Here is a 20,336-nt window from a genome sequence, read left to right as displayed (position 1 = left end):
TGATGATGGGGGGTCGGATGCGGTTCGCGTGTAAACAACTCGGGACCTCTTCTGGACAAGAACTGTTGTGACGTGTCTTTGAAGAGGGCACCTGTAAATGGTGTGAGACACTCTGGGATCTACATCAAAGCGGAAGATGGGAGCTGGACATCGTACATCAAGCCCCAGATGACGACTTTAGTGTGAAACAGAAGCATCTGATGGACGGACTGGTCAAGAGGTCATTAAGGTTAGAGTTGTGATGTCTGTAGCGAGTTGCGTGACCTGACTGGAACTGCGGGACTTAGGACAGGATGGATACTGGGGTTGTAAATAAAGCAGTGGTGTAAATGTGGAGGTATGTCACGAATCACTCATCTTCACACGGCTGTGACCACCCCATCTCTGTGTCTTGAAGCCTACACAGGATTATATTGTTTTATCGTTCGTTGTGGGCTGTATCACGTCCAGGTTCAAACTCGTTAAACTGTCTGTGAAACTCTTCCCAATGTGGAAGTTGATATGCGACAATGACTTATGATGGAGTCAAACAAGGTTATACACTTGGTCCTTGATTATTGTACTAAACAGTGAGTTTGGTTTAACGCTGCTTCATGATTAGCTTTGTTAGTTAAAGCTTGATTTTTTTTTATTGATTTTTTTTATTTCATTTTTTTTTTTTATTGATTTTTTTTTTTTTTTTGGGGGGGGGGGGGGGGGGGGGGAGGGGGGAGATGAAGTGATAAAGGTCTAAGACGCTTACAACTTTGGTAAAACAACGAGCACGGGTAAAACCTAGCAATATTATCGGGGGAATCAGGGATTTGAACTCTACCATAAGTTCTGGCACGACTCAGGGACGCACATTTTCGGTACCTTTGACGTCTGGGCCACCCGTGTCAACACAAGTGGGAGTGAGTGTGTAGGGTACGTTTGACAACATTCTAGTTACATCAAGACATGTCTGCTTGTGAGAGGAACGTTTTTGACTGTGTTCAAACCAAAGAGCACGGTTCTGGTTGGGCTGACACAGCATAGATGAAGACTAATCTAGAATTCGAAGCCATAAAAAGCTGATGGTGGCACTTTGTGCAAACCCAGGATCACGGGTTGGGTGTTGACCAACCAAGAATCATGATCAGAGGGAATCTGGGAATTTGAACCCACCATCAGCGGGTCATGACAAAGCTAAGGACACAACAGACACACCTTAGATCACAGCTGGGACGTAATATAGCTACAATACACGTACCTTAATCGTATTAATAGAGTTAGTGAGGGACATTGTTTTACGTGACAGCCAGCATCATTCAAGCAGTATTACTTCAGTCTGTGTATTATAAGGTAGGGACCCGATAGCACAAGCAATGAAACATCGTTGACCTTTTGTAATTGACCGATCCTCAGTTAATTCGTTACCGGGTAGACCCGTGAAAATCCGGGTGAGAATAGGTCTTCACCAACCCTTGCCGTAAAAGGCAACTATGCTTGTCGTAAAAGGCGACTAAAGGGATCGGGTGGTTAGGCTCGCTGACTTGGTTGATGCATGTCATCGATCCCAATTGCGTGGCGATGTCAATCACTGGGTTGTCTGGTCCAGACTCGATTATTTCCAGACAGGCGTCATATAGCTGGAATATTGCTGAGTGCGGCGTTAAACAACAAACCAACCAACCAAATCGTTAGCGGGTATTTGAGACCTATTCAACCTGGACTCCCTATGGCCAAGATGTGGGAGAGGTGGGAGACAACAACGGTTAGTTTCAGGTCGAACCACAGACACATCACCAGCATGCATCACACATAAACAACATATACACCAGCCCCTTTGAAAACGAGTCATTGTTTGTACACTTCAAACTCAATGAGAATACACTGATCCTGCTTGATTGTGTCAATTCAATGTCTGACACAAATTTTACCGTCCTGTACGTTGGCACCCATGTGAGTTAACCCTCTACAAGTACTCGTGAATCTGTTATTCCCGAGAATGAACGATGATATACGAGATTTTCCGGTCATGGTGGCATCTGCAACTCCTGACAGCGTATGTAGTGTCGCTGCGTACCAAGACAAGTGCGAACTTATAAAATACGACGTGACACGCGATGTTGGGATTTCTGAAAGGATGAAAGAACGATTTGGATAATCTGGCTGGAGTACCTGCCAGGGAAATTACAGGTGATGTTATAGGGGATGATGACACCGATGATTGTTGCATTTGTCGACATAACACCAGATAACATCCCGTTGTTACTCTTAACGGAGGGTCGAAAATACAGGCCTGTCCGGGAACGAACAGGATACAGCAAGCATCATGAGGGTGTGACATATACTTGATCACGGATGTGTGTCACCGATATCTTATTGTAGATATTTTCTAAATTGTAGGTATTTCTATCACCTTTCTCAGTTTAAGTAAAGAAACAAAACTTTACAGTTTGTGTACACGACGCGTGACAGGAGTGCCCCAAGGCCTACCCCGCAATGGTCATAATTAATGGCGTGGAGCAATAAGCTAATGTAGTAGAAACCTATTTTATATTGAGTGAGTGAGTCGGGTATATACTCACTCCACTGTATGGCAATATACCGACAATATCAAGACATGGGCTTCACACTTTGTCTCCATCGTGGAATCGAACCCGGGCCAACGCTTTAACCACTAGTCTATCCCTACATACACTTCCCAGCGCACACACTTCATTCATACATACACGCGCACGCACGTACACACGCAGGAACACACGCACGCACGAACGCGCTATCACATAACATTGATACTTTTCCCTCGTCGTGGGAACCGTCTACGGATCAGATTGTTATGATATGTGACCTGGCTGATTGAATGTCATTGTGTCCAGTAAACGTGGATCGATACAGTTGAAAAAGCGATCTGCAGATGTTGCCTGTCATGTCATGTCATGTCATGTCATGTCATGCTGTAGGTCATGTCATCAGACACAACACCTCTGTTACTGTTACATCAATGTATGATACTTAAGAATATGCAAAGAATTTGACAGTCAACCACTGAATTTGCCTTTCCCTGATTCGATTAGGTACAGTTTGCCGTGACTATTGCTTATTACGGCGTAAAATGACATTCTCTCACTCATGTAATGAGTTTTTCACCCCAAGTGTCGCCGACCCTGACAAAACAAGGAAGTTGTGCACGAAGGTCACTTTCTGCGCAGTATTGATACACAAACTATTCCTGCCAAAGGACACCGTGTGATGTACATTTCTCAACTCTGTGAGGATCCTACAGTTTGGGTCTTATTTCAAGATTTACTCCGCTTGGGATCCTTCTGTAAACATCAATTTGATATCACCTCCAACAATATGCTACCTGGCCCTGATGAAAAAGAAAAATATCGAAACAGTGAAATTCTCACTCACTCACTCACTCACTCACTCACTCACTCACCCAAACTCACTCACGCTCACTCACTCATCCTCACTCACTCACTCACTCACTCACTCAAGACAGTAAACAATGTCTACACTGTCGAGCTCCACGTCGTAACTGCGTCGTAACATACACCCCGCTGCAGTGAAGATGAGGATGAAGGTGCTGACTCAGACTGAATCAGAGAGTCTACAATGAACGGATACATCTGCTGTGAAATAACACCGTGTGGGTCAGTAGTGCATCCCCCGGTGTGTTCCTCGCGTTATGTTGTATGTCAGCAGTAACAATATGTGCATGATTAAAAATAACAAATGATTCATTGAATGATATTCCCCAGGGTCGCGTAAAGGACAGTCAGGATAGACACAACAGCCCTCGCACCATTTACATTGTCCAGCTATGGAAGGTATCAGTCTGTGAATGGGAGTTCAATGTATCAGGTATATAGCCATATTACCTCTCACAGCTGCAGATATCGGACACAGCCATTGATATTGATCACATTTAAGTAATATCGGTCACAGATATGTGATATCGGTCACATTGTTAGTGTAGCGGCAACATGTTTATGATATCGGCCGTTGTTAGTGATATCGTTCACCTCTTTGTAAAATCGGCCACAACTATGTGATATCGACAACACTGTTAATGATATAGTTCACAGCTATGGGACATCGGCAACTGTTAGGGAAATCGTTCACCTCTATTTGAAATCGACCACATCTATGTGATATCGGCAACATCTACGTGATATCGTTCACAGGTTTGACATATCGGCTTCACTGTTAATTATATCGGCCACATCTATCACGTTCACGGGCATGTGATATCGTTCGCAGATATGTGATGTCGGCCCCACTGCTTATGGCATGGGCTACATCTATGTGATATCGTTGACAGGTATATGATATCGTTCACATCTATGTGATATCGGCCACAGTGTGTGATATCGGTCACTTCTATGTGAATTCGGCCACATAGAAGTGTTATCGGCAACATCTACATGATATCAGTTAAATCTATGTACATCGGTCATAGTCAATGCTGTCGAGCACATCTATGTGGTAATGTGCTATCGGCCTCAGCTATGTGATATCGGCCACAACTGTGTGATATCGGCCACAACTGTGTGATATCGGCCAAAGCTATATGACTCCGGTCGTAGAATATATGATACGAGCTACAAATATATTATACACAGCAAAACCACACACGTCACAGCAATACCACGTATGTCACAGCAATACCACAGACGTCACAGCAATACCACGCATGTCACAGCAATATCACACAGGGCGCAGCAATACCACGCTGGTCACAGAAATACCATACACGTCACAGCAATTCCACACAGGGCTAAGCTATATCACACAGGGCACAGCAATACCACACAGAGCACAGCAATACCACACCACACAGGGCACAGGAATACCACACAGGGCACAGCAATACCACACAGGTCACAGCTATATCGCACATGGCACAGCTATAGCACACAGGGCACAGCAATACCACACTACACAGGGCACAGCAATACCACACAGGGCACAGCAATGCCACTAAGGACACAGCAATGCACACACGGGGCACAGCAGTACCACACAAGGCACAGCAATACCATACAGGGCACAGCAATACCACACAGGGCACAGCAATGCCACTAAGGACACAGCAATGCACACACGGGGCACAGTCATACCTCACCACACAGGGCACAGCAATACCATACATGGCACAGCAATACCACACCACACAGGGCACAGCAATACCACACCACACAGGGCACAGCAATACCACACCACACAGGGCACAGCAATACCATACATGGCACAGCAATACCACACCACACAGGGCACAGCAATACCATACAGGGCACAGCAATACCACACCACACAGGGCACAGCAATACCACACCACACAGGGCACAGCAATACCACACCACACAGGGCACAGCAATACCATACAGGGCACAGCAATACCACACCACACAGGGCACAGCAATACCATACATGGCACAGCAATACCACACCACACAGGGCACAGCAATACCACACCACACAGGGCACAGCAATACCACACCACACAGGGCACAGCAATACCACACCACACAGGGCACAGCAATACCACACCACACAGGGCACAGCAATACCATACAGGGCACAGCAATACCACACCACACAGGGCACAGCAATACCATACATGGCACAGCAATACCACACCACACAGGGCACAGCAATACCACACCACACAGGGCACAGCAATACCACACCACACAGGGCACAGCAATACCATACAGGGCACAGCAATACCACACCACACAGGGCACAGCAATACCATACATGGCACAGCAATACCACACCACACAGGGCACAGCAATACCACACCACACAGGGCACAGCAATACCACACCACACAGGGCACAGCAATACCATACATGGCACAGCAATACCACACCACACAGGGCACAGCAATACCATACATGGCACAGCAATACCACACCACACAGGGCACAGTAATACCACACCACACAGGGCACAGCAATACCATACATGGCACAGCAATACCACACCACACAGGGCACAGCAATACAGTGCAGCTATAATATAAAAGTCGTTACAGTCATCGAAAACATTTACAGCTAACGCAGGTGGGAGCTATGTCCCAATCGCTACAGTGGTGTGAACGTGTCACAATAGCATGTTCTATACATATTCAAATACAGCTGACGTTATATGAACCGATAGTTCAAGTCATTGAGAAGAGCTGAAAGCCAAAAGGAAGTAGTTACCCCATTCAACTGAACATTCCGTTTGCTTAGTTGTCATTGCCCTAGTACTCCGTGATATAGGGTGGTGTCCGCTTTGTAAACACACTGACAGCTAATGACTCAACTACAACTCATACATCTGCTCCTTGTGTTTGCTCAACAAAATATTGATTCATGTCGACATTGGCCCAAAGCAATCTATCCTTTTCGTATCACTGCTGTGAATGATATCATTATGAGTGTTGCCGATATCACATACCTGTGACCGATATCACATAGATGTGACCGATATAACTGACTGTGTCCGATATCTGCAGCTGGGACAGGAGATATGGCGATCAGTTGGTTAGGTCCGAGTTGGTTGAGTGTGTGGCATCCTACACCAACGGCGTTTCACGTTGCTCATGATATCAACCACAGGTTTGCCTGGCCCAGTCTCGATTATTTACAGGACGCCATGGATACACTGACGGACAAGAGAAAGTATACACCCATGTTTGATGGTGTCCAAAAATGAATGAATGAATAATATGGTTATTCGATGGTGATGTATTTGATACGGGTATCATAGTGTTTGGGACATGAAGTTTGCAGTATTTCGGCTGTTCGCATCCTAGTAACGTTTCTATATTGTTGTAATTGTTTGGTCAAATCTAATTTTCAAGTGTACACTTTCTTTTGCCCGGCAGTTTAGCTCGAATATTGCCTAATGCGGCGTAAAACATCAAACAAACTCACACAAGTACACAGCTTAAGTGGAGCGTGTCGCCTATGCACTAGATAGATTATGTAACTTGTGTAACTCAATCCTATATTGCCGTTGAATTTCACTATTTATTTCGATGTCAAGCCTTTTCACAAGAAGGACTGTCATATGTTCGACTTTAATACCTTGGTCCAGTATAAACAACACTTCTCAGCACGTCACGACTAAAATATTGAAACCATTGTCAAAGTGTATTACAATCAATACTATTACGAATATATATAAATAATACCTGCCATATTTATTTACATACCTGTGCATGTGTATTTATTACTGCAAACTCGTGTACCACTGTGGTTTAACATCGTGACATTGTTGGTTGGTAGCGCCGTGATTCGATTCTGCGTCATCACGACGTTGATATGAGGGAGGGTGGTGTGAAACATAAAAAAAAAACTAAACTAAAGACGATAGTTATATACAATATACAAACCGATCGGCAAAAGAAATTATACACTTTTAAATCGGATGGGACCAAAATATTACAAACGTTATCAAAACGTTACTAGGCTGAAAACAGTCACTGAAAAACTGCAAAGGTCAAAATACAACCAGGATACCCGTGTCAAATACACCACCATCAAATAACCATTTCTTGCTTGTTTCATTTTAGCCACCATCAAACATAGGTGCATACTTTACTTTGCTCGGCAGTGTATGTAGCTTAATTGGTTATTAAATAAATAAATGGTAATCGAGTTGTGTATTTTCTTGGTGTGAATGTACTTCCAGCTCGATATGACCAACTTACTAAAATTGGGAGTTTAACGTGCGCTTTCCGACATATGCGTATTTCGCGCACGGGCCCGAAAGGCCATTTAGTGATTGGTCGAAAAGGGTATGTCCGAAATGGTGTGGCAACCTGGGGGGCCTTTTAGGGTTGCGTGATTTTATAGGTTTAAAATTTTAGGGTTTATTGGCAGCTTGTTTGTTGTGTTCTTTTAGATATGACAAAGAGGCATGTAAACCTTTGTAACCAACACACGGAGGTACTAGACCTCTGTTCATTTCTGATGACATGATTGCGATGCCATCTTGACACTAACCAGTCAATACGTTGACCATTGTAACACCTACTGTGACGACCAGCACGTGAGAGAAACTGACCACAGGTCAGGAGACAAACCAGGTCCAGCTGGGCTCTAATTATGGTGATTGGTGGTGAAAGTGGTCTGTTTTCACTTGACGTGACAGATCGCTGCGTCTCAACTGTGATTAATTCCGAGTGTGCTAATACTCGCCTAATGTGAAGCCGTGTTACGTCATGGGGACGCTAGTAGAGGAGGTCACTGGTCACGTGATGGTGTCTGAAAGGTCACTGCTGACCATATTGACATCATTAGGCCCGGAATTGTACTGGGCGATCATTTCGCAAATGAAATAACCTATCAGATATCAGATACCGTTATCTCCAAAATATAGCCTGATGAACGTCGCCAATAACTTTAAAAACTTGTATTAATCATACATATAGGGTTCAGTCAGCTGTATTTCCATTTACAGCATGTTTTCATGCATTTATGTTATGTACATATATCATATTCTCATCTCTGTACCGTATAAATGCTCTTTTTTGTACAAGGTGAGTGAGTGAGTGAGTGAGTATGGTTTTACGCCGTTTTTAGCAATATTCCAGCAATATCACGGCGGGGGACACCAGAAATGGGCTTCACACATTGTTCCCATGTCGGGAATCGAACCCGAGTCTTCGGCGTGACAAGCGAATGCTTTACCCACTCCGCTACCCGACCCCGACCCCCCCCCCCCCCCCCCCCCCCCCCCCTTATTGTACCAGGTCCCAAGTGGGCGTTTTGTACAATAAAATATTCTTGATTCCTGATATTTGATATCTGTCTGACCGTATAGTCTATATGATCAAAATGTTTGTCTATTAATTTGGAACATGGGAAGCCCATTTGTTCAAAGCGTCACAAATTGTGGTCCTTTTCCGTGCCAGGATCCGCTTTGCCGAGTGACACTCTTCATTTTCAGCCTGATACTGCAGTGATCTAGACTTGCCAAACATTATAGACTTGCATGGGCTGTATTTGATATATATTTGTATCAGGGTCTGAAAGACAGACTATCAGTAACATGACATATCAGAAGTCCGGATTCTGTACTAAAGCCCTGAATACTTACTGTAATTGATTAACGAGCTTCATTCGAACCATACATATGATGCCGCATTGGCACAGATCCGGATAACTTTGGGCTCGCGTTTCACAGATTCTTCTTTTATGAATAATAAATGCATATGAGATAGAGCACTGCCATAATTCCCAGCAGTACATTCAACTGGTTCCACGGTTGGGAACCGTGCCGCCGGAAAGAGTTTATCATGTGTAGACGGTAGCCCAGTTTGACCCTTCTCCGCGTGTCTGGAGGAGAGGAAGCCAGATGGAAGGGATCATCATTTGTCCTTCATACTGGCGACTCGCTTCCTTCTCGACTGGACCACTGACCGCCATGATGTCATACTCTGTGTGAAGTGGACAGCCGGGGTCAGGTCTGGCCGGAAGGGGGACCTCGTGGCGCCAGGGTTGTACAACATCCGGGATGCTACAGATGACTTGAGATTCGGGACGAGAGTCGTAGTAGGTTCTTAAAGGACTATCACTGCTGTCTGCCCTTCTTTACATCATTTGTTTGTGTCTTGACGAAATCATTTATTTGAGTCGCTGAAAAAATGCCCACAGTCTGTTCGTCCTGTTTTTTTTATGTATAAAACACATGTCGGTATAATTAATTCCACTTTGTCTATATGGCGTTTTTCAACCGTATAGGTCATATCCAAACAACGACCAACAACCACGACATCCACAGAAGGAATTAGACATGGTCTTTTTTATTTCTAAAATACCATCTGCAGGAAACAATAATCAATGCGGCGTTAAACAGAATTCGCTCACTCACAGGTCACATGCTAGACCCTGTTCCTTACTGATAGCCGGCGAGCCGTACTTAAAGATTGGAAAACCAGACGTAACGGGTGGGTTGAATACATCACAATGGACGACACTTTTTGTACACCGACACAACATCTTCATTAAACGGATCCAACTCACAATGGGGAACTGGAACACTGAAGTCTTTGAGCTGTCTACGGAATGGTTCTGTTTAGACAGTCTATCGTCTGCCAATGTACTTTATGTTCTACTGTGAGACATGTATATTAATTTTCCTTTCTTAATGGTAGTAGAAGAAGAAGAAGAAGAAGAAAAGTGAGTGAGTGTGGTTTTAAACCGCGTTTAGCAATATGCCAGCAATATTACGGCGGGAGACACCAGAAATGGCTTCACGTTGTACCCATGTGGGGAATCGAACCCGGGTCTTCGGTGTGACGAGCGAACGTTGAGAAGAAGAAGAAGAAGAAGAAGAAGAAGAAGAAGAAGAAGAAGAAGAAGAAGAAGAAGAAAAAAACACACAAAAAAAACAAACAAACAAACAAACAAACAACAACAAACAAACACATTACAACAATGTATTGGCACATAGATATCATAACAACATACCCCGAGTAGGCTTTCAGGACAATAAATATTCTTCTTCTGTCTCCTAAAATAAACAATGACTGGAGTAAACATTGTAAAGTGCCCTGTGTTTTTGTTACAACGATCCTACACTCTGGCTGTTGGAGAAATGGCTGTTCGATGGCTCTTAAATCACTATTGGCTGAAATATTGCAGTTGAGCTGAGTATTGACCAACTGCACGCGTCTGGCAGTGACTGTAATGAGACTTCATCGTCATGTCTGACCGACTGACCTTCACCCCACACGGCTGCATTGGTCAGAAAGGAAGCACTTTATTCAACAACACCGTGTCTCTGGTTGCAGATGATGACGCCCGCACCGTCTCCTCCGACAGAAATAGTCCACCAGACTGTCGTCTCTCACCCAGAATGGCATCAAGGATAGTACCAATAGTTGCGTAATAGCTGCGGTTGATGGCTCCTGCCAGGGCTGGTATTATTAATAAACTGTTTGTTTGATAATACCCATAACTGATGCTGTGGCGGTGCGATTAACTCGTCGCTTATCCAGACCTGCGCATGCGGGAGTGGTGGGGGTGTTGACGTGTTGTGGGAATTAATAACATTCCTTTAATTATCTGTAATTAATATATATCAGATTCGGCTTGTCAAAGTGTAAACAGTTTATTGTAGAATACGATGACGTAAGTTTCAATGCGTCAGGATAGTATCTCCTTTCAGAACCATCCGGGTAGTCACGTGATCGTTTGATAAGCGTGGAGCTAAATTCCTCGGTTACGTAGCTGAAGGCTTTGGTAATCGCTATCTGACGCCTCGGTTCCTGGTTTTGTCACTATCAGGGTGTCAAATTAATTTATTTCTGTAATTCATTAAGATTGAAGAAGATAGTCTATTTCGTTGATTCGACCCCGTGACCTTGCATATTTTATAACTAAAATGAATTATTCGTTTCGCAGATGGACATGTATGCTGCTATAAAGGATATATGTTTAAATCTTATGGACCAACCATTTAAAAAACATAATTGTGGTGCAAAGATTTTTTTGTCTTAGGTTAACCCCTTTTTTCTAAGGTAAGTTGGATGTTCTGAATGAAATGTGCTTTTCAGTTGCACGTCGTCCAATGACCATCTCACCGTGTCAGTTTCACAATAATTAAACAACTGTTTTTGTCCTGTTAAATATGTTCATTTTAGAAACTAGATGTTAGTCTATGTGTTGGACTATACGATATATTTAGGTTACAATGTACAATATGATTGCGATATACAAGTATGGGGATCCCTCACATATACCCACTCATGTATCCTTGTTGAAATGGCCTGACATTCCACTCAGATGATGTAGAGCTTATCGTGTAAGTGTGGTTTAGGATGTATAAACACAGGTTCTTTATTCTAATGCAGGATATTTACCATCCCAAAACACACAAGCGTGATAACATCGTATCATGTCGTTCTTAACTCCTCTTGAACATCCGGGTAAGAATAATATTGGTCTTCAGCAACCCATGACTGTCGTAAGAGGCGACTGAGGGGGTCGGGTGGTCAAGCTCGCTGGACAAGGTATACAACAAGCACTGGTCTGCTAATTAATAACCCGAACGTTCTCGCCAAATTTCCTTAATCTCTAAAGTTGTGTAATGAATTTTGTTATCTTAGACTATTATTTTTATAATTATATTATCAAAATAATCCAAGTAATTTCTCCAAGTCCCCAATTGTCAATTCTGACTCAGTCGTCGATAGGTACTGAAAGTAGTATCATCCTGACCTTTTATATTTCCATATTTATTCATGACCCCAAAGGATACCATTTTCTTACGTTTGCTTTATTCTGCTGAGAAACCTACCCACTGTATGATAAACTGTGATCTCTGTCTGTTTGCAACCCTTCCTTCGGATGTGAAATTATTTGTTTGTTCGGCATATGCCTGCAAAATGACGGCGATCAGTAAATAATCGAGTCTGGACCAGACAATAGTGATTGATATCATTAGCATCGACCCACGCAATTGGGTAGACTAACATCTAGTCTCTGAAATGAACATATCGTACATTAAAAAACAGTTGTTCAGTTATCTTAATAAAAATATAATAAAAAGGAGTCCAGTGACACTCTTCATTTTCAGCCTGATACTGCAGTGATCTAGACTTGCCAAACATTATAGACTTGCATGGGCTGTATTTGATATATATTTGTATCAGGGTCTGTAAGACAGACTAGCAATTGGGATACGATGATATGCATCAACCACGTCAGCGAGGCTGACCACCTGATCCCGTTAGTCGCCTCTTACGACAAGCATGAGTTGCTGAAGACCAAATCTAACCAGGATTTTCGCACGTCCGGATGCCAAATACTTGAGTGGGACAGCGGGAAAAGCTCTAGAAATTTCATCAAGATTTCCATTCATCTACACGTGCGTGGAACAAGATGCCACGATGACTGCTGTTTGAAATTAACGTCCCGTAAACCTCGTCAACCCGAAAGCACTTCTCTCGATATATAGCCCGAGACGAAATAAGGCGCCATGGTCCATCGGCACTCCGTTTGTCTCGATATATAGTTTAAGACGAAATGAGGTCTGAGCAACCGCCGTCATATAGCTGGAATATTGATGAGTCCGGTGTTGAACAACAAACAAACAAAGGTCCGGGCAGATATTTCTCAGCGCCCTTGTCTATTTTCACTCCGCTGGTCTCGAACTACGAATAAGTCGACTAATTCGGTGGTTCACAGACTTTCGTGTCCAGGAGGTTTCACAGAATACAAAAAAAAGACGTATTTCTGCAAGACATGAATCTTCTCGGCTTTTGAATCACGACGAATATCCACGAGAACTAGGACGACGATGTGGACCACGTTGTAGATGACGTTGTCGACAGTTAGAGACGGAACAAAAGCATCAATATGATGGATGGCACAGTCGACTAATCAATGTAATATGCCCGGGACACTGTCCCCAAAATTACGTGTGTTTTGTGATGCCATGACGATCACTTCAGGGGCGGCGAGGGTCGGTCGGGTAGCCTGGTGGTTAAAGCGTTCGCATGTCACGCCGAAGTCCCGGGTCGATTCCCGACATGGGTACAATGTGTGAAGCCCATTTCTGGTGTCCCCCGCCGTGATATTGCTGGAATATTGCTAAAAGCGGCGTAAAACCATACTCACTCACTCACTAACTAAAGGGGCGGCGAGTTGGCCAAGTGGTAGTTTATCGTGTCAAGGCCGGAGTTCTATTCCATACAGAGAAACAAAATATGTACCCCGCCGAGATATGTCTTTAATACCGATAAAAGCGACGAGGAAACCTACTCCTTCACTTCCGCGGGGATTCGTGATTGGAATAATTTATGTCACAGTATTAATGCTGTTTGGTTTTTTTTAAATCACACAGACAGACGGTTTCGTTTGATAATAGAGGGTATGCAGCTACACCGCGTGTTATCTTAGCCACTTTAGGAACACGATGTGTCAGATTATCATAATCCCTAACGCCTGCCAGTGACCTGATTATACTAATTGACACGTGATATATATCTGTGGCGAGAAACTGACCTAATTCACACGTGCCATAAATGTGCATCTTGTTATCGCCCCGTATCACAACAACACCTCAGTCAAGCAACGCCTCGGGATTGGGATCTCTGGATGGGTTTCGCTGAAATCACGTAATTGCAAATTGTAAAACATATTTACACAACATTGATTTGTATTAAGCATGTGGTGCGGATATATTTACCGTTAACAATCATGTGGCGCAGACACGAACACCTTTATTGAGCATGTGGTGCAGATACGAGCACCTTTATCAAGCATGGTTTGCAGATACGAAGACCTTTATCAAGCATGCTTCGCAGATGCGAACACCTTTATTAAGCGTGTGGTGCAGATACGAACTCCTTTATCAAGCATGTGGTGCAGATACGAACTCCTTTATCAAGCATGCTTCGCAGATACGAACTCCTTTATCAAGCAAGTGGTGCAGATACGAACACCTTTATCAAGCAAGTGGTGCAGATAGGAACTCCTTTATTAAGCATGTGGTGCAGATACGAACACCTTTATCAAGCATGCTTCGCAGATACGAACTCCTTTATCAAGCATGTGGTGCAGAAACGAACTCCTTTATTAAGCATGTGATGCATATACAAACACCTTTATGAAGAATGTGGTTCAGGTACGTACACCTTAAATAAGCATGCGGTGCAGATACGAACTCCTTTATTAAGAATGTGGTGCAAGTACGAACACTTTTAATGACCATGTGGTGCAGATATGAACACCTTCAAAATCTATATGGTTTAGAATAGAACACCTTTAATAACAATGTGGTTTAGATACGGAACGCGGTGTAAATATTAGAACCTTTATCAAGGAACACAGTATTAGATCGAATCATCTTTCAAAAAAGGTCTCAAATAGCTCTAGGCAACTACTTGTAGCTTAATGCAGTATTTGGTATTGCGGTGGTTCTACAACATATCTTTGCGCGTCAATGCGTGATATACGACAGGTCCCGTTATACCGTGTAGTTATAACACCACATGGCTATAAATCGCAAGGATGACAGCCGTCACTAGGTTTCCCTTCCTGGTAATGTTTCCATAATCTCTTAATACTCAGTTAAAACATCATCACGACCGATCTGTCAACATCAACAACCGATCCCCCTGCCAGCCAATGAATGACGAGCGGAACCCCTGACGCAGAACTAAAAATATTGTTGTGTAAAGTCGTCAAGAAAACTTACGCTCTATGAACAACAATTTTGTTGTTTCACACATTAAGCCCACATTATGGGACTTCCTAACCACAACCTGGCGTTAGTCGTAGCTTCATTACCGCTATTCTGTTCAAGTCTAAATATTGACAGTGGCAAATCTGCCTTCCACACACACGGGTTACAGACGTCAAGTAGTCATGACGTAAGTTTAGCGTAACGTCTGAAACTACCCAAGGTCACCACGACACGTGACTGTCCGTCCATTGCGATATGTGTATTTGTAGTGAGTGAGTATGGTTTTACGCCGCTTTTAGCAATATTCTAGCAATATAACGGCGGGGGACACCAGAAATGGGCTTCACACATTGTACCCATGTCGGTAATCGAACCCGAGTCTTCGGCGTGACGAGCGAACGCTTTAACCACTAGGCTACCCGACCGCCCCTTGTAGGGATGGATGATGCAGGGGGTTATATTGTTTCAATGGACACACGCCTTAAATTAGATCAAACAGATCCCATTTAGCGTAATGGGAAAATAGCTGTGAAAATAGATCGAGTATGTTGTATGTTTGTTGTTTATCGCCGCACTCAGCAATATTCCAGCTATATGACGGCGGTCTGTACATAATCGAGTCTGGACCAGACAATCCAGTGATTGACATCATGACCATCGATCCACGCAATTGGGATTCGATGACATGCACCAACCAAGTCACTAGCCTGACCACCCGATCTCGTTAGTCGCCGCTTACGACAAGCATAGTCGCCTTTTACGGCAAGTATGGATTGCTGAAGACCTATTCGGCCCCGGCCTTCACGGGTCTGTGGTTATTCGATGGTGATGTATTTGAAACGGGTATCATATAGTCGCAGTACATGCATCTTATCAATGAGTATCTCACAACGCGTGACGCCTCAAGGACTTGGTGCAGCAACTTCGGCGACTGTTTTCAAGCGTACCTTTTTTTCCGGACTGTTTTTATGACGGCAGTCTGTAGACAGTCGAAGAAAACCAATGACCGATAGCATGAGCACCGATAGCTTATCAACTGGGTCATCAGTAACCAGCCAATCGAAATTCTGATCTGTCCTTGCAAACATGGAGTGTGTGTGTGTGTGGAGGGGGGGGGGGGGGGGGCGCCTTCTCGCAGTTCATACAAACTGTTCCCAGGTGGTTGCGTGGAAAACTACAGATGGTAGCACGCTGTCTGTATATTTATCTATTATATAACGCCTTTAGACGTAATCATCATGAGGTGTTTACGAGTTGTTACAACCCTGCATCTTTCCTTCCCACCTATAAATATTGACTTTCCCCAGGGTGACGCAAATAGCAACCCAGAAACCCCGTCCCCCGGCACTCGTGTTGTGGGGGGATGTCGTTACAGTCTGGGAAGCCATACACTTCAGGCACCCTCCAGCGACAGTGGTCATCTGAAGGACACTTAAGTAGACAGTGGTCATTTAGTACGAACCGTTACTATGTACTTACATAGGTAAGCGTTTCAATGAGCCCCGGGGCTGTTTGCAGCGGGTAACGGGACTGCGCTTTAATGGAGCCTGTTATTACACGGGGATAGCACACGGTGCCTTTAATCCTGCAATTAAGGAGGAGTGAACTTTGACCTCAAATATATAACAGTAACATTCGGTTATATTGAATGCAGGGTCTGTACTTGTTTAGTCAAGGACAATTCATCGTTAAAGCAAACGTTTGTTTACTTGGTGTTAGTATTGGAGTCCTTCACAAGTAACGTTATCTGCTTCCACAAAATGTATCGTTTACGACGATGTAACAAGACGTATGCTCACTATCAATTCTCCGCTTGTCTCGAATGCTCTGCCAGTTATCGTAGGACTTCGAGTTAAGAGGTTTTCCTGTTAAGAACGTCTATTACGTAATGGAGATGCTGCTGCAGTCAGTGAGTGAGTGAGTGAGTGAGTGAGTGAGTGAGTGATATCCAGAAAGTTACCAGAAAAGGAATCGGTGTGACGCGCGAACGCTCTAACCACTAAACCACACCGCTGTCCCCCAAATCAATACACAAGCCTTAAACTGACACAGACACAAGCTTCCAACTCCAACTTCAGATAGAGACGATCGTAAGATAGCAATAGAGAGAATTTTTCCGCTAAACCAGGAAGGATGTTTTTTCATGCCTCTAATATACAGGGAAATATGTTTTTTATGTTGACGAATAATGTCCTGTTTGTTCTTTGTATTATTAGCTGGCATACTATGAGCCGATTCCTCGAAAAAGACCATGGCTATGTTTTTTATATATTTGACATGACCCATTGTGCGTGGCAATCAGTATCAATTCGCACACCTGTTGCTTTTAGTAACAGGTTGCATTTCAGGTAACGTGTAACTGACTTTAATTACAGGTAAGTGTTTGTGCACAAGCCATCATCAAGGTGTCATCTTTTGGCAAATAGGGGACGTGGGTGTTTGGGATTTCACATAGTTCAAGGTAAATGAGTAATTCGATCGTGCTTCCGCCTATTAGGGAACTGAAAAATGCATTCTGTTTACGAGTCTGTTTAAAAGTACCATAAAGTGAATATAGTTAGGGTTTTACATCCGCCACGTGCTATCAATGAAATTATATCAATTGAAAGTTTAGTTTCACGGCACTTTCATTTTCTATCAATACCACGGAGGGGGCACAAAGAATATGCGTTATGAATTGTACAGACATTAGGCGTCGAACCCGGTCTTTTGCGAGACAAAGGACCCGTTTTAACCACTAGGCTAATGAACCGACCTTCGTGTGTTATAAAAGATGGTTAATTTTCAAGAACCCGCGCGAACTTCAGCTGTTCCAGCACATTTGTGAGTGAGTGAGTATTGTTTTACGCCGCTTTTAGCAATATTCCAGCAATATCACGGCGGGGGACACCAGCAATGGGCTTCACACGGGAATCGAACCCGGGTCTTCGGCGTGACAAGCGAACGCTTTAACCACTAGGCTACCCGACCGCCCCTCCAGCACCTTTGGAGATCTTAATATGTCATAGTTTACTGACAGAGACAACTAAGAAGGTGATATATCGTAAAGATCTTCACAAATGTACGGCAAATAGCTAAGGTACCTTCGGAGAAATGGAATGATCATGTTGTACGCCGCTTTTAGCAATATTCACCAATATTACGGCTGCGGACATCAGAACTGGTTTTGACGGATGTTGATTGTTTGGTTGGTTGGTTGTTTACCGCCGCACTCACCAATATTCCAGCTATATGACGGCGGTCTGTACATAATCGAGTCTGGACCAGACAATCCAGTGCTTAAGATCATGACCATCGATCCACGCAATTGGGATGGATGACATGCATCAACCAAGTCAGCGAGCCTCACCACCCGATCCCGTTAGTCGCCTCTTACGACAAGCATAGTCGCCTTTTACGGCAAGCATGGGTTGCTGAAGACCTATTCTACCCCGGAATCTTCACGGGTCTTGACAGATGTAAACCATGTGGGAATAAAACCCGGTCCTTCGTCGTGAAGAGTAAATGCGTTACCACTGGGCTATCAAATCTTTTTGTAGAAAAACCGCTTTTATTGAAGATAAACATGCTGCTCTGGCTTATACACAGATATACACGGTGTATGCTCATTTTGTAGCGTACTGTTGGTCGTAAACGAATTGACAGCCGCCTACAATACGTCATATATGAATGATGTCAGTCAACGCTTACGGGTTAACGTCGAGCAGCAAATCACATTTAGCTGACACGATCTTTTCGATCTCAGCGCTAACGTAAAGGTATGTGGCATAAAACGTTCAGAACAAAATGGTCCCTCACTGGAGTACTTAAGCGTTTCTTTCCTATTAATAAAAGTTACTATTTAGTAAGGAGCTATTATGTGCGGTATAACAGCTCGTATCTTGAATTGCCTGCCTTTGTGCCATGACAGTATGTTCTACCAGCCACTACTGTTAGTCGTTACTTAGTTAGTGTAGGTAGGTAAGGCAGATAATGGAAGGAATAGGTTCATTCGTTCGGTGAATGAAATTTCTTGAGAAAATATGTCACTGGCGTGAAAGAAGTGACTTGTGAATTGTAGGCGACAGTGAAGGATGGCGGGGTGACCACGCTGGGAGCGTGAGACCGGCCCGCTGGCCCTTGAGTACACCAAGTTACCCACTAGCGATTAACACTAATACTCATCTCGGATGAAAAACATACAGTTAATACATACATGATGGGTTACATGGGATTATGGGTTTTGGGGTCTTCGTGGGGGGTGGATAGGGGGTGGGGTTGTCAGTCGCCTGGGTGTTGGGGTGGTCAGTCGCTTGGTTTTTTTGGGGTGGTGGGGCTGTCCGTCGCGTGGGGGTTGGGGTGTCGAGATTGGTTAATCAACTGAGGGTTGGGAAGTTGAGGGGGGGGGGGGGGTGTCACTTGGTGGGGTGGGGATTTGGGTGGGGACATGGGTGGGTTTAGTCACCTTAGGGTTGGGGTTGAATTTGTGCTTGGGGTTTCAGTCGCCTAGGGTTGTGGGGAAGGGGGGGGGGGGGGTCTATGCCTCAGGGTTGACAGTCGCCTCAGGGTTGGATTGTGGTTTGAGTTGGACTGAGGAGGGGGTGGGGGTAAGTCGCATACGATTTTACATAGTTTGCCCATATGCGGAATCGAACCCGTTTCCCCAGCTTGGTGATCGAACACTTAACCACTGGGCTACCCCACTACCTGCTGTTTGTATAGGTGGGGAATGAAACCGTCAGTCGACAACAACTGCGCATATCCGATTACTTGAAGTTACATGAACCGTTATGTAAGTGTCGGAAGCGTCACCTTCATGACAATAGCATCTTAACGTACCCCGCTATTGTGGCTGTTTCCACGAACTAAAATTACGACCATTTCAGAACTGTCTATTGACTATAAACTGCCGTGCAAAATTAGGAGAGGATAAAAAATCAGACCATTTAGGGACAACCTTGAGACGTTCCATCAGAATAACACCCAGCCAAGGGGGATTTCAATAACGGCAGTGGCCATGTACGGCGCCGGGACAATGTGCCAACACTGTCCATGTATTGATCAATGTTAATGGTGATTTATAGGTAATTGAGCAGATATTGAATGGTATTAACCAGCTGGTGGTATGCCGAGGGTCAGTATTCTGCCGTGTCAACGGCGTGGGAGAGAGACGGGATACTAGCTTGGGTTAA

This window comes from Haliotis cracherodii, unplaced genomic scaffold (assembly GCF_022045235.1).
Source record: "Haliotis cracherodii isolate W230 unplaced genomic scaffold, xgHalCrac1.p SCAF_3, whole genome shotgun sequence".
Taxonomy (NCBI): Eukaryota; Metazoa; Mollusca; class Gastropoda; order Lepetellida; family Haliotidae; genus Haliotis; species Haliotis cracherodii.
Note: the sequence above shows the minus strand (reverse complement) of the source record.